The sequence below is a fragment of the Gossypium arboreum genome, chromosome 8 (genome assembly GCF_025698485.1).
Source record: "Gossypium arboreum isolate Shixiya-1 chromosome 8, ASM2569848v2, whole genome shotgun sequence".
NCBI lineage: Eukaryota > Viridiplantae > Streptophyta > Magnoliopsida > Malvales > Malvaceae > Gossypium > Gossypium arboreum.
The window spans coordinates 62034884-62052693 of record NC_069077.1 but is presented as its reverse complement, the minus strand read 5'-3'; positions in this window follow the sequence as shown (position 1 = coordinate 62052693).

The window sequence follows — 17810 nt, the reverse complement described above, 5'->3', positions numbered from 1 at the left end:
GCAAGCTGGCTTAAACCAAGCCTGTATTGTGCCACACGGTCAAAGGCCACGGGCGTGCTTTGTGGCCGTGTTTGTTTGGCAGTAACCTCTTAAAAATTACCCGTCTTTGACACACGGGCGTGTTATATGGCCGTGGGCATAAGTCAGTAGCTAGCTAAGTATCACACGGCCATAGTACATGGGCGTGCCTATTGGCCGTGTGAAAAAGTCTGTATAGGACCTATTTTTGGCACGGCTAGTTCACATGGGCGTGTCTAGTGCACGTGTGTGACACACGACCTAGTTGCACGAGCATGTGACTTTAGCAGTTTGAAAGAATTGGTTAAGTTTTGAAAATTTTGAATAGGTTCGGTTTAGTTCTGACCTCTTCCTAACGTATGTTTAAGGTCTCATTGACCTAAGAAAGGGACTTTATGCTTATGTTTGACTTTTGACTGTAAGGTGATTACGAAATTTTCCAATATGTCCGGTAATGCTCCGTAACATTAGTCTGATGATGGATACGGGTTAGGGGTGCTACATTTGATTGGTATCAGAGCTATGGTTTAGTCGGTTCTAGGACTACCATAGCGTATGTGAGTCTAGCTATACATGCCATATATCTGAAACTACGATAGTGTGATGAATCTTGACATTGAAATGTGCTTTTATATAGCAAATGGATCCCGATTGAGCTGTAGCTGACGATGTTGAAAGCAATGCGCCTGCTCCCGCGCAAGGGACGGTGCAAGATGATTCCTAACCGGCTATGAGTATCCGTGATAGCGAGGCTAAGCAAGACTTCTATCAGATGATGAACGATTGGTTGACCCAAAATATTAGAACCAATTCAGCGGTACAACAACCTCCAACCCCAATTAATCCCCCTCAAACTTCTGATATGCCATGAGTGAATCCAGTACAGTTGGGTAGACCACCAATTGACAAGATTAAAAAATACAGAGCTGAAGAATTTTGAGCTACAACAAGTGATGATGGTGAAAAATTTGAATTCTGGTTAGAAAACACGATAAGAGTGTTTGATGAGTTGTCTTTGAGTTCCAAAGAATGTATAAAATGTGATGTTTCTCTCTTGAGAGATACGGCGTATCATTGGTGGAAAACTTTGACATCTGTAGTTCCGAGTGAACGAGTTACATGGGATTTCTTCCAAGCTAAATTCTAGAAAAAATATATCAAACAAAGATTCATTGATCAGAAATGCAAAGAGTTTCTTTAACTTAAACAAGGTCGTATGTCTGTTACAGAATACGAGCATGAATTTGTAAGGTTGAGTCAATATGCCCGTGAATGTGTATCTTCGGAAGCAATAATGTGCAAGATATTTGAAGATAGTTTGAATAAGGATACTTGTCTGCTAATTGGTATTCTAGAAATCAAAGAATTCGTGGTGCTTGTTGAATGAGTATGTAAAGCGGAAGATCTTGGAAAAGAGAAAAGCAAGGCTAATTTTGAAACTAGAGATGTACAAAAGAGATCATCGGGAAAATCATTTCAATATGGATCCAAGAAGTTTAGAGATGATAGCAGTCATTCAAAAACTAGTATGGGATATTCAAGCAGAGATTGTGTTAGATCACAATTGAATTACAAATCTTCAGCCACGTCTGTTGCTAGTATTGATAATGCAAAGAATGAAAGGCCTAAATGTGAGCAATGTGGAAGATGAAACTTTGGTGAATGCTGGGGAAAAAGTAATAATCGAGCTTGTTATAGTTGTGGTTCGAGAAACCATTTTATTAAAGATTGCCCAGATTTAGCTAGAAAAGATAATGTTCAGAATTCGAGATAGAGTGGTAATGTTTCTCATGGTAGACCTCCTAGAAATATGGGAAATGTAAATGGTAGTCAAATAGGAACGAAAGACACAACTGTTAGATCTGAGGTTCGTGCACTTGCTAGAGCGTATGCTATTCGAGCTCGTGAGGAAGCTTCATCACCAGATGTGATTACAGGTACATTTACTCTCTGTAATACTTATGTGATTGCTTTGATAGATCCTGGATCAACACATTTGTATATATGTATGAACTTATTGAACAGTAAGACTTTGTTTATAAAGTCTACTAAATTTATAATTAGAGTTTCAAATCCCCTAGGCAGATGTGTCTTGGTTGATAAAATCTGCAGGAATTGTCTGTTAATGTTTCAAAACAATTAATTTCCGACTGGTTTGATGCTGTTACCTTTTGATGAGTTTGATATTATTCTAGGAATGGATTGGTTAACTTTGCATGATGCTGTGGTAAATTGCAAACGAAAAACTATTGATTTGAGATGCAAAAATGATGAAATAGTCAGATTTGAATCTAATGATTTGAATGGGTTACCTGTTGTGATATCTTCTATGAAAGCATTGAGTATTGTTAGAAAAGGTTGTGAAGCTTATTTTGCATATGTGATTGATTCAAATGTGTTGGAAAAGAAAATTGAATCTGTGCCTGTTGTTTGTGAGTTCCCTGATGTGTTTCCTGAAGAACTTCTGGGATTACCTCCAGTTAGAGAAGTAGAGTGTAACATCCTGAATTTGGGCCTAGAATTTTTGGGCATTGAGCATGGGAGCGGTTGAAGGTAGCTTTTAATGTTTTGTTGTGCATGTAAATTTCGTTAATGAAGGCTTGTTTTAATGGTTAAGTGTGCTGAGAAGTGTTGGAGAAGTCCTGGGTTCAAACCTGGACTCTAGCAAAAATTTTGGTTTAAGGTGAATCAAACCCTGGGTGTAGTAGGTAGGCCTTAAGAATATTGTTGGAGAAATTGTGCCACAAAAAGCCTTGTGGTCTAGTGGCAAAGTAACGCCACATAAGAGGCAGGAATGTGGCGTCATAGAGTTGGCAAGGAGGTCCAGGGTTCGAAACTCATGGCAATCAAAAAGCATTTATATTGCTAACAGGGGGCGGCAAGAGTTGGTGTTGAATTTAAACTCTAATGATGGAGGGATCCCACATCGGGAAGCTAACATAAGAGTGGATGCGAAGCTGACTTTAAATAGAGAGAACCATGAGGAGAGTAAATGTACCTTTCTTGGCTGATCCCTTTCGCTTTATGGCGTGCTCGTTTGGGTTGGGCGTCGGCTAAGAGTGCTAGGAGCGCGAATTAACTCCAGTCTCCTATCACGTGTGTATTTCTCACTACTCTAGCTGTAGGATGGCTACTTTGGGCCACGATGGGCCGAAAGGGGCCATGTGGGCCCAATAGGCCTACGGGCCCAATTGGATAAGTTGTTTGATTGTGTAGTAAATATTGGACTAGGTTAGGTGAATCTCATATTTGTGGCTAGATTTGGGCTAAAAGGGCCACACGAGCGTGTGGGCCCATTTGGGCCGAGAATGGGTTTTAGGCCCATTCGTATTGTTATCCCTGTTCAGAATACTTTAGTTTACCAAATTACCAAAATACCCTCGATTAGCAAAATTACCAAAATACCCCTAGTTAGTAAAATTACCAAAATACCCTTGGTTTGTAAAATTACCAAAATACCCCTGATTTGTGAAATTACTGAAATACCCTCGTCTTGTAAAATTATTGAAATACCCTCGACTTGTAAAATTACCAAAGTACCCCCGATTTATAGAATTACCGTTTTACCCTCGATTTATAAAATTATTGAAATACCCCTGTAGGGTAGAATTACTGAAATACCATTGTAGGGTATAAATACCGAAATACCCCTATAGGGTAGAATTATTGAGATACCCTTGTGGGGTAAAATTACCATTTTTCCCCTAGGGTGTTAAATGACTGTTTTGCCCTTGTAGGCAAGTGACTGACTTGGACTGTTTGGTTGACGGATTTAATTGTGAATATATGTTGGTGATATGAATGACTTGACTGTGATTGTTTGATTCAAATATGGGCATGACATTCTGCATACATGACATGTTGCATGGGATGGGATTTTGTACGGAGGAAGATTTGATCTGTTAGGATTGCATGGTTGCTTGACGACTGTGGATCCACTAAAGGCTTAAGAGCCGTATATTCATACTGATTTGATAAGGTCGCACAGGTCACCCGAGAATACTGTGGACCGATTGATGGCTGAGTGCCGATCATGTTACCAAAGGCTATGTGCCAAACGTATTTGCCTAAGGCTATGTGCCAATATATGATTATTGACGACTCTGTGTCGATCATATTTACTCAAGGCCGTGTGCCAACTATATTACCGTCGTTGATGGCTATGTGCCTAACATGATACAGCTACCGATGGGTTAAAGCCAATTATTCTGATTATGGCTTTGCGCCAACCTACTACATATGGCTTTGTGCCAACCTGATTATGGCTGTTTGCAGTTATTGTGGGCTTCGTATCAATATTGTGGGCTTTGTGCCAATTATAGACCCGTTATCGATGGCTTTGTGCCACGTATTCTATTAAGTGGCTTTGCCACATTATCTGATTCTGGTGGCTCTACCGCAATATCTGTATCTGATGACTCTGTCACAATATCTGTTCTGGTAGCCATGCTGCAAATTCTATGGTGTGTAGTGGATGGGTGGGTCGAGTTGTCTCCCCACATGGTGTAAGGTTGGTAGGGGTTGTATACGGCTGGATTGGGTTGGGATTGCATTCACATTCGACTCTATTCGACATCGATTCGATTACGTCACCTAATCTCGATTCGATTACGATACATGATCTCGATTCGATTCTCATTATGAATCTAGTTCTGATAATGTTTTTTATTCTGTAATGGGCTAAGGCTGTGACAGCCCTAAATTGACCCTAGTCGGAAAGCGATTTTGGGACCGCTAAACCGAATCACCGAAGTATTTGAATATGATATTTATTGTCTAAAATGTGTGAATATGAATGTGTGAGAGTTTTAAGCTTCGATTTAGTCGATTGCATGTGAATTCAGCTAATAAGACTTATGTGTGACACTTTTAAAATGTGACAGGTTAATCTATAAGGATCAATTAATGCATGTTATAAGAATGATGGGTTTGCATGTCAAATTTCCAATTATAATGAGTAGTGGCCGCCATGGATGGGTCATTGATGATAATATGAATTTTCTATTAGCATTATTAGTTTAGAAAATAAAATAGTGAATTAAGAATGATAAAACATGAGGTGAGTGGGAGGAGAAACCAAAGTTGTCTCACCCTTACTCCCCATTGCCGTGACTAGAGAAAGAGGAGGAAGAAAAATCTTTAGGGAAGAAATTCGCCAAGGTGGATAGCAAGAGGAAGGTAAGTTCAATGCCATTCTTGAAAAAAAACTTATGCACCATTTGGATGATTAGTTAAATTCTACCTATTTTATGGTTTGAAGATAGGTTTTGTATGAGTTAAGTTTCGGCTAAGGTGGATTTGTGTTGATGTCATTAGCATGCTAAGTGTGAAGCTTTGTAATGATACATGTGATGGTGGATTAATGATTCTTGGATTTTCTTTTTAGCATTTGTGAGTTAGTCATTAATTTCTTTGCTTAACCCATGGCAAAATTTGAAACGGTGTGGTAGCTAGAGCATTCGGCCATGGTAGAAAATGGAAGAGATATATGGTTGTTGTTTCGTGTTAAATTTAGATGATCGATGGTAGATGAGTGTTTGAACTATACAAATAATCATATGTGAGCATTAGGTGCTAAGGGTAAAGAATCGGCTACCTTGTTATGTGCCAAGACCGAATGTGAATTTGGTTATGTTTGAGTAATTTATGTGCTTAAAATTGAAGTAGTATAAATTATCATGTCCTTGCCGAATATATATTTGATCAAAGAGGAGTTTGTTATTGAATATTGGTTCGGCTACTAAGCTAGGAAATAATTGTTGGAAACATGGTATCTAAGCACTTATGTAGATATATATATATATGGCACTTTAAGTAAAATTGTAACACCCCGTACCCGATACCGTTGCCGGAGTCGAACGCGAGGTGCTAACAGACTTAATTACTTTGTTTTCACAGTCCATTTAAAAAAAAAAGAAATTCCAGACAGGCTGGCTAACTGCGTCACTGTCGCCTTAAAAATCATATCTTGAGTTCCAAAACTCGAAAACTGATTCCGTAAATTTTCCCTGAAATTAGACTCATATATCCATCTGTGGATTTATTTCTAGAATTTTTGGTCTGGACAATTGGTACAGTTTATTAGTTAAAGTCTCCCCTGATTCTGGGTTCGACTACTCTGACCTTCATGTATTACGACTTGGATATCTCCCTGTACAGAGCTTCAATCCTCATGCCGTTTGTTTCTAATGAGACTAGACTCAAAGGGGAATCTATACATATAAGGCATGACTTCTAATTGTCTCTGGATAAGTTTTGGTAAATTTTCAAAGTCGAAACAGGGGATCCAGAAACCGTTCTGGCCCTGCTTCACGAAAATTTAATATCTTTTAATATACTGTTCATATGATCGTTTCATTACTTTCATATGAAAATAGATTCATCAAGGTTCGATTACATAATTTATTCACTATTTAATTCCATTCCCAAAAATTTTAGTGATTTTTCAAATCCACACCACTGCTGCTGTCAGCATCTGTTTTCAAGGTAAATTTTACCTATTTCGTGGTTTCCCATGGACCAACTAGAGTTTTGTCATACATAGGTCCACATATGATCATATTTAGCCATTCCAATGGCTGATCATTTGCCCAACACTTCCATTCCAGTCCATAGTCACATCATGTAACCATATATATATACATAAACACAAATGGTCTAATGCCGTACTCCACTTCTACGAGCCATTTTCGCATGGCTGTACACACATACATCACAAAAAGTACTTGAAAAACAACAAAGGGTAGTCCTATACATGCCATATCCAGAGTTTAACTAAAAGAGTACCAAAGGGCTTTGATAGTGTGGATGACTTCGACTTCGATGATCCCGAATCCGATAGCTAACGAACAAAATCTAGAAAACAAAGAGCCAAAGCAACGGGGTAAGCATTTTAATGCTTAGTAAGTTTCAAGTAATGAAATCGGCTTTGACTAAAGTATTACGTTCACATAGCTAAATGAATCACTTTATTAATACACATTCTCATAATCATACTTGCTTCACACTTAATCAACATATACACACACAAGGTATCAACCTATCTAAGAGCCGAAAGTTCGTTAGTCGATTGAACGAATACTATTTCAAACGAATCGACTTTTCCGATGCACATGCAAACATACCTTATCGTTTGGGTTTTTCGAGCGTATTAATTGAATTTATTACAGCACAAAACGCTCACCTTCAAACCAAGTTTCTTGAATTTAGCGGATATAACCACAAGCACAATTGCCTTTGGTCTTAACGGGTATAGCAATCGCACAAATGCCTTCGTGTCTTAGCTCGGATATAACAACTCGCACAAATGCCTTGGTCTTAGCCGGATATAACAACTCGCACAAATGCCTTGGTCTTAGCCGGATATAATCACTAGCATAAATGCCTTGGGACTTAGCCCGGGTATCATTCAAATGCTCATGCACACATGTATCAATAATCATGACACATCCATATTTCATTTTCGTTACTAAGGCTCAAACACAAAACATTTATCAAACCTTTCCGATTTTGGGCTCAATAGCCACACACAAAGAGCATGATTTCAATTGACTTTATAACGTAGTCCCTACGCACATTCGACTATCCGCCATAATATGACAAATCATTTCAATATAATTCAAGTAGGGTCATTACTCGAAGACTTACCTCGGATGTTGTCGAACGATTTCGACGACTATTCGATCACTTTTTCCTTCCCTTTATCCAACTTTGGTCCTCTAAGCTCTTGAGCTAATTCAAACAAATTTACTTCTCAATCAAACACATCCATACGGCTACCATATACAATTCAAAAAACCAATTCATTCGTATCATTTGTCCATATTTTAGCTTTTAGCATATTTGGTCATTAGAGCGACCTATTTAATCTTCCAAGCATTCATTTCAAATTTTAATTAAACAATGTCGAATGCCGTTAAATTACTAATGCTATAACAAACATATGCATAAAATTCATCCATACATAACCTATTGCTCATTCAGTCATTCATCTCTCAAACTTATCAAAGCTTCATATCAAACCTTCCTAGCCGATTATACGTATAAGCACATAATGCGATTTAGCATTTTATTTACTTCATGATACATTCGCCTTGGCATAATTTCATTAAAATCCCTATTAGCCACTTCACCAATCAATCATATCATCCCTAGCCGAATACACATTTTTTTTCATTCATCCTTAATGTAATCTTATCAAGCTTAAATCCCCATTCCATCACTTTTAAAATGCCAATGTTACAATAAATGTTACCTAAATTCACATTCGGCAACTACACATACACAAGCCGATTTTCTTCCTATCATCCAATTTAACATGAATCACAAACCTAAACCCTCAATAGCTACTATGGCTGAAAGTCCTAGTCATGCCAAAATCAAAATTCCTAGCATGGGCTACCTAAAGAACTTGATAACTAGTTCAAATCTCAAACCATCTAACATACTTATCAAGTGTATACAACATTACCACCATTTTATCTCAAGTCATACTCATAAGCACATCCATCCAAACACATTCGTACTTAAACATCATTCCGGCTTAACACCCATATCACATTTACTCATTAAAACATGAAGAAGGTAATCAAATTTCTTCACTAACAACCATGGCCGAATGCTTCATTCACCACCCAAGTCCAAAATTTTAACATAGGCTAATTAAAGAACTTAGTAATTAACTTAAATTAAGCTAAAATTCCAAAATCTAACATGAATTACTAACCCTGTTTTGAACTTAAGACAACCGAATGCTATATCCCTTTCTTCCTTTAAGTTTCGGCCAAGCTAGAACCAAGGATACAAGCTTTGTTTTCATTACCCTTTTTCTTTTCTTTCTTTTATTTATTACCTTTCTTTTGCATAAAATAATAGTCATTTAATTAAGATTTAATACATATTATATATATGTGACCATCATGGCCGCCACCACTTATAAAAAGAAGGGTATTTGACATGCAAAACCATTGTTTTGCATGCATGATTCAATTAGTCATCACACATTTCCTATCCTACTTTCAAAGTTTACTACTAGGTCCTTTTAGTGAAATTCACATTTATAACTCTAAATCAAAACATCAAAAATGTCACACAATTAATTAACACATATTATAGGCATCAAAATGAATATTAAATTATTTTTATGCCTCGGTTTTGTGGTCTCGAAACCACATTCCGACTAGGGTCGTTTTAAGGATGTCACAACTCTCCCCCTCTTTAGAAATTTTCGTCCCCGAAAATCTTACCGGTAAATAGGTTTGGGTATCGCTCTTTCATAGAGTTCTCGGGTTCCCAAGTAGCTTCTTCCATCCCGTGTTTGAGCCATAACACTTTCACTAATGGAACCCTTTTGTTTCGCAACTCTTTCACTTCACGAGCTAGGATACGAATCGGTTCTTCTTCATAACTCATATCGGGTTGAATTCCAACCTCTGATGGATTAATTATGTGCGATGGATCAGATCTATAACGTCGAAGCATAGAAACATGAAAGACATCGTGAATCTTTTCAAGTTCAGGAGGCAAAATCAATCGATATGCAACTGGGCCGACTCGTTCGGATACTTCATATGGCCCGATGAACCTCAAACTCAATTTGCCTTTACGGCCAAATCTGAGTATCTTTTTCCAAGGTGAAACTTTAAGAAACACTTTATCTCCCACCTGATACTCAATGTCTTTTTGTTTCAGATCCGCGTACGACTTCTGACGATCGGAGGCTATCTTCAGACTTTCACGGATTACTTTTACTTTATGTTCAGCATCTTTAATCAAATCCACTCTGAAAATTTTGCTTTCACCGAGCTCGGTCCAAAACAATGGTGTATGACATTTACGGCCGTACAAAGCCTCGTAAGGTGCCATCTTAATACTTGATTGAAAACTATTGTTGTAAGCGAATTCAATCAAAGGTAAATATCGTTCCCATGAACCATTAAACTCAAGGACGTAACATCTCAACATATCCTCAAGTATCTGAATTACCCGCTCAGATTGACCATCGGTTTGTGGATGGAAAGCGGTGCTAAAATGCAGCTTGGTACCCAAGGCTTCTTGCAATTTCTTCCAAAATCGCGAGGTGAATCTCGGATCTCTATCTAACACAACGTAAATCGGTACCCGTGTAATCTCACAACTGAGAAACGTACAATTCAGCTAGTTTATCCAATGAAAATCCGACGCACGCGGGGATAAAGTGAGCCGACTTAGTCATCTATCAACAACAACCCAAATCGCATCCTTCTTACTTGTCGACAATGGCGGTCCGGACACAAAGTCCATTGTGACTCGATCCCATTTCCACTCGGGTATCGTGATCGGTCAAGTAATCCTCAAGGCACTTGATGTTCCGCTTTCACTTGTTGACATATTAAACATCTCGAAACAAATTCGGAGATGTCTCGTTTCATACCATGCCACCAAAATCGACGTTTCAAATCATTGTACATTTTCGTACTCCCCGGGTGAACTGACATTCGGCTACAATGGGCTTCGTTCAGAATCATCGAAATGAGTTCCGAATTCCTTGGAACACACAAACGACTTCTGAACCTCAAACAATCATCATCATCAATTTGAAACTCCAATTCCTTGTTCGGAACACACTCAGCCCATTTTGCAACTAATTCATCATCGACTTTCTGAGCTTCACGAATTTGATGAATCAATAATGGTTTGGCTTTTAATTCAGCTACTAACACATTGTCGGGTAGAATGCATAAGTGTACATTCATCGTCATAAAGCAAACAAAGGATTTCCGACTTAAGGCGTTTGCAACCACATTAGCCTTTCCCGGGTGATAATTAATGACAAGCTCATAATCTTTCAACAACTCAAGCCAACGCCTTTGTCGCAGATTCAAGTCTCGCTGAGTCATCAAATATTTGAGACTTTTGTGATCCGAAAATACATGGCACTTCTCACCAAACAAATAATGTAGCCATATTTCAAAGCAAATACAATGACGGCTAGTTCGAGATCATGGGTCAGATAATTTCTCTCGTGTGGCTTCAATTGTCTCGACGCATAGGCCACAACTCGACCTTCTTGCATCAATACGCAACCCAACCCAAGTAGGGATGCGCCACTATAAATGACAAACTCTTTGCTCGATTCGGGTTGCACTAAAATTGAGCTTCAGTCAAATAAGTTTTCAGTTGATCGAAACTTTTCTGACATTTCTCCGTCCATTCGAACTTAACACCCTTTTGAAGTAGCTTCGTCATTGGTGTGGCTATTATCGAGAAACCTTTTACAAATCGTCGGTAATAACCGGCGAGCCCTAGGAAGCTCCGAACTTCGGTAATATTTCTTGGAGGCTTCCAGTTAAGTATGGCTGAAATTTTGCTCGGATCAACTCGAATGCCCGATACAGATACTACATGACCCAAAAAGTTAACTTCTCGTAACCAAAACTCACATTTACTAAACTTGGCATATAACTGCTTATCCCGTAAAATTTGTAACACTAATCTCAGGTGCTCAGCATGTTCGGTCTCATCTCTTGAATAGACCAAGATGTCATCAATGAACACAACTACGAATCGATCCAAATATGGTCTGAAGATCCGATTCATCAAATCCATAAATACCGCAGGGGCATTAGTGAGCCCAAACGGCATCACTAAGAACTCGTAGTGACCATATCTCGCTCAAGGTAGTTTTGGGTATGTCCGAATCTCGAACCAAGAATCGATAATAGCCCGACCTCAAATCTATTTTTGAGAACACCGAGGCTCCTTCAGCTTGATTGAACAAATCATCGATACGCGGTAACGGATATTTGTTCTTTATTGTCACTTTATTAACCTGACGATAGTCGATGCACAACCTCATGGTTCCGTCCTTCTTTTCACAAACAACACTTTGGTGCACCCCAAGGTGAAAAACTCGGCGAGCAAAACCTCTATCCACCAACTCTTGTAATCGAAGCTTTCAACTCCTTTAATTTCGTTGGTGCCATACGACACGAAGCTATCGAAATTGGCGTAGTCCCGTGTACAAGCTCAATATCAAACTCTACTTCCGAACAGTGGTAAACCCGTAATTCTTCGGAAAACATCCGGTATTCACAAACCACCGCACAGATTCGGTTTCTTTTCCAATTCCTTGTCATCAAGTACATACGCAAGGTATGCTTCGCACCCCTTTCTTACATATTTCGGGCCAACATTGCGATATTACGGTGGCAACCCTTTAAGTCCGTAGACTCAACTCGGATTATCTCGTTATTTGCGCACCTCAAATCAATAGTCTTGCTTTTGCAATTCACAATCGCATCATGCATGGTCAACCAATCCAAACCAAGAATAACATCAAATTCATCGAACGACAAAAGCATCAAGTCCACCGAAAAACAGGAACCTCGAATTACTAGGGGACATTTCTTACACACTTTGTCGACAAGCACGTAACGACCCAAGGGATTTGACACCCGAATTACGAACTCAGTAGACTCAATAGGTAAAGTCTTACTGGATGCTAAGGTTTCACATATATAAGAATGAGTAGAACCGAGGTCAATCAAAGCAATTACATTAGTATCAAAGAGAGTAAAAGTACCGGTAATAACATCAGGCGAAGAAGCATCCTCGCGGGCACGTATAGCTTAAGCTCTAGCAGGCGCACGAGCCTCAGATCTGGTTGTAGCACCTCTAGATCCTCTCTGACCGCCACTAGCATTGCCCGTGTTTCTAGACGGTCTACCCCGAGCAGTAGTAGCACCTGGTTTCCCACTCTGACTTACATTTTGTTCAGGCAACCTCGGGCAATCCTTGATAAAGTGGTCAGCTGATCCACACTTATAGCAGGAGCGGTCATGGAACCTACAGCTCCCCGAATGCCATTTACCACAATGCTGACACTCCGTTCTGTCTCGACGTTCATTCCCAACACTGGCGACCGAAGTGCCTCGTGTACCATTGTGGGGTCGATCACGATCTCGCCTAAAAGGCCCAAGTGCCTCTAGATCGCCCACATCATCTCGAAATTTCTTCGATGCTGTTGAAGAGACTTTCCGAGGATCTTTTACGAAACTCTCCAGCTCCCACATCAACTTTTGTTTTTCTTTTCTAAGCTCTTGACTTTACAAGCTCGCTCGACAAGTACTACGAACTCTCATATTTCAAGAATGCCAACGAACATTTTTATATCTTCATTCAACCCATCCTCAAGTTGTTTACATGATAGCCTCTGACGAAACACATTCCCGAGCGTATCTACTAAGTCTAACAAATTTTCGCTCATAATCGAATCGACATAGAACCTTGCTTAAGCTCAAGAAATTCCTTCCGCTTTTGATCAACAAATCTCGATCGATATACTTTTTCGAAACTCGCTTTGGAAAAACTCCCAAGTTACTTGCTCTCGGGCACAATGTAAGTCGAGTACTCCACCAATAGTAGGCGTAATCGTAGCAAGGAGATAGTACACTTTAGGCATTCATCGGTGTACAAGATAGCTCATCGAAGTGCCGGATAGTGTTGTCCAACCAAAATTCAGCTTGCTCGGCATCGTCGCTATCCGTAGCTTTAAATTCAGAGCCCCATGTTTTCGGATTCTCATCAACCGAGGGCTTATTTGACCTTATTTGGTCGGGCCACGGAGGTATTGTAGGTGCGGGGTTGTATTAGTCGGGAATGGAGGTTGTGGAACACCAGATTAGTTCGAATGTATTGGTTGAACCAATCATTCATCACGCTATAAAAAGCTTGCCTAGCCTCATCATTCGGATTTCTAGCAATAGGTTGAGAGTCCGTCGGCGCTGTCCCTTGTGCGAGAGTAGGCGCCACACTCTCCACATCATCAGCTATCGCTCGGTTGGGATCGGGATCCATTACTATAAATAAACACAAATTCAAATGTCAGAAATCACCACACTATCAATTAATCACATAATGGCATGTATAGCTAGACCCAAACGTATTACGGTAGTCCTAGAATCGACTAAACCGTAGCTTTGATACCAATAAAATTGTAACACCCCGCACCCGATACCGTTGCCGGAGTCGAACGCGAAGTGCTAACAGACTTAATTACTTTATTTTCACAGTCCATTTAAAAAAAAAAGAAATTCCAGACAGGCTGGCTCACTGCATCACTGTCGCCTTAAAAATCATATCTTGAGTTCCAAAACTCGAAAACTGATTCCGTAAATTTTACCTTAAATTAGACTCATATATCCATCTGTGGATTTATTTCTAGAATTTTTGGTCTGGAGAATTGGTACAGTTTATTAGTTAAAGTCTCCCCTGATTCTGGGTTCGACTACTCTGACCTTCATGTATTACGACTTGGATATCTCCCTGTACAGAGCTTCAATCCTCATGCCGTTTGTTTCTAATGAGACTAGACTCAAAGGGGAATCTATACATATAAGGCATGACTTTTAATTGTCTCTGGATAATTTTTGGTAAATTTTCAAAGTCGAAACAGGGGATCCAGAAACCGTTCTGGCCCTGCTTCACGAAAATTTAATATCTCTTAATATACTGTTCATATGATCGTTTCGTTACTTTCATATGAAAATAGATTCATCAAGGTTCGATTACATAATTTATTCACTATTTAATTCCATTCCCAAAAATTTTAGTGATTTTTCAAATCCACACCACTGCTGCTGTCAGCATCTGTTTTCAAGGTAAATTTTACCTATTTCGTGGTTTCCCATGGACCAACTAGAGTTTTGTCATACATAGGTCCACATATGATCATATTTAGCCATTCCAATGGCTGATCATTTGCCCAACACTTCCATTCCAGTCCATAGTCACATCATGTAACCATATATATATACATAAACACAAATGGTCTAATGCCATACTCCACTTCTACGAGCCATTTTCGCATGGCTGTACACACATACATCACAAAAAGTACTTGAAAAACAACAAAGGGTAGTCCTATACATGCCATATCCAGAGTTTAACTAAAAGAGTACCAAAGGGCTTTGATAGTGTGGATGACTTCGACTTCGATGATCCCGAATCCGATAGCTAACGAACAAAATCTAGAAAACAAAGAGCCAAAGCAACGGGGTAAGCATTTTAATGCTTAGTAAGTTTCAAGTAATGAAATCGGCTTTGACTAAAGTATTACGTTCACATAGCTAAATGAATCACTTTATTAATACACATTCTCATAATCATACTTACTTCACACTTCATCAACATATACACACACAAGCTATCAACCTATCTAAGAGCCGAAAGTTCGTTAGTCGATTGAACGAATACTATTTCAAACGAATCGACCTTTCCGATGCACATGCAAACATACCTTATCGCTTGGGTTTTTCGAGCGATTAATTGAATTTCTTACAGCACAAAACGCCACCTTCAAACCAAGTTTCTTCGAATTTAGCGGATATAACCACAAGCACAATTGCCTTGGTCTTAACCCGTATAGCAATTCCACAAATGCCTTGGTCTTAGCCCGGATATAACAACTCGCACAAATGCCTTTGGTCTTAGCCCGGATATAACAACTCGACAAATGCCTTCGGTCTTAGCCCGGATATAATCACTAGCATAAATGCCTTGGGACTTAGCCCGGTATCATTCAAATGCTCATGCACACATGTATCAATAATCATGACACATCCATATTTCATTTTTGTTACTAAGGCTCAAACACAAAACATTTATCAAACCTTTCCGATTTCGCTCAATAGCCACACACAAAGAGCATGATTTCAATTGACTTTATAACGTAGTCCCTACGCACATTCGGCTATCCGCCATAATATGACAAATCATTTCAATATAATTCAAGTAGGGTCATTACTCGAAGACTTACCTCGGATGTTGTCGAACGATTTCGACGGCTATTCGATCACTTTTTCCTTCCCTTTATCCAACTTTGGTCCTCTAAGCTCTTGAGCTAATTCAAACAAATTTACTTCTCAATCAAACACATCCATACGGCTACCATATACAATTCAAAAACCAATTCATTCAGATCATTTGTCCATATTTTAGCTTTTAGCATATTTGGTCATTAGAGCGACCTATTTAATCTTCCAAGCATTCATTTCAAATTTTAATTAAACAATGTCGAATGCCGTTAAATTACTAATGCTACACACAAACATATGCATAAAATTCATCCATACATAACCTATTGCTCATTCGGTCATTCATCTCTCAAACTTATCAAAGCTTCATATCAAACCTTCCTAGCCGATTATACGTATAAGCACATAATGCGATTTAGCATTTTATTTACTTCATGATACATTCGCCTTGGCATAATTTCATTAAAAATCCCTATTAGCCACTTCACCAATCAATCATATCATCCCTAGCCGAATACACATTTTTTTTTCATTCATCCTTAACAAAATCTTATCAAGCTTAAATCCCCATTCCATCACTTTTAAAATGCCAATGTTACAATAAATGTTACCTAAATTCACATTCGGCAACTACACATACACAAGCCGATTTTCTTCCTATCATCCAATTTAACATGAATCACAAACCTAAACCCTCAATAGCTACTATGGCTGAAAGTCCTAGTCATGCCAAAATCAAAATTCCTAGCATGGGCTACCTAAAGAACTTGATAACTAGTTCAAATCTCAAACCATCTAACATACTTATCAAGTGTATACAACATTACCACCATTTTATCTCAAGTCATACTCATAAGCACATCCATCCAAACACATTCGTATTTAAACATCATTCCGCTTAACACCCATATCACATTTACTCATTAAAACATGAAGAAGGTAATCAAATTTCTTCACTAACAACCATGGCCGAATGCTTCATTCACCACCCAAGTCCAAAATTTTAACATAGGCTAATTAAAGAACTTAGTAATTAACTTAAATTAAGCTAAAATTCCAAAATCTAACATGAATTACTAACCTGCTTTTGAGCTTAAGACAACCGAATGCTATATCCCTTTCTTCCTTTAAGTTTCGCCAAGCTAGAACCAAGGATACAAGCTTTGTTTTCATTACCCTTTTCTTTTCTTTCTTTTATTTATTACCTTTCTTTTGCATAAAATAATAGTCATTTAATTAAGATTTAATACATATTATATATATGTGACCATCATGGCCGGCCACCACCTATAAAAAGAAGGGTATTTGACATGCAAAACCATTGTTTTGCATGCATGATTCAATTAGTCATCACACATTTCCTATCCTACTTTCAAATTTTACTACTAGGTCCTTTTTAGTGAAATTCACATTTATAACTCTAAATCAAAACATCAAAAATGTCACACACGAATTAACACATATTATAGGCATCAAAATGAATATTAAATTATTTTTATGCCTCGGTTTTGTGGTCCCAAAACCACATTCCGACTAGGGTCGTTTTAAGGCTGTCACAAAAATTGTTCATTTGATAAAGTTGGCTAATAGTTCAAGTAAGGATTACTCTATTTGAGAATGTACAGGAATTGAGGGTTGATGTTTAAGTGAGGTAAGTATAGGTATATTCGGCTTGTAGTTTTATAAATGTGATATGAGTGTTTTGTTTTGTAAATGAGTAGTATGTTAAGAATGGTTCTAAAATATATATGGATGCCATGTGATTGTGTTTGATTGGGAAGCAAATTGTTTGATTTAGCTCAAGAGTTTAGAGGATCAAAGTTGGATAAGGAAAGGAAAAGTGATCGAATAGTCGTTGAAGTCGCCGACAACATCCGAGGTAAGTTTTCGAGTAATGGAACTTAGATTATGATTCGATTAGATCATGTTATATAGCGAATCAAAACCATGCTCTTTTATGTGGCTATTGAGCCGAAAATGGTAATGGTAGATAAGTGC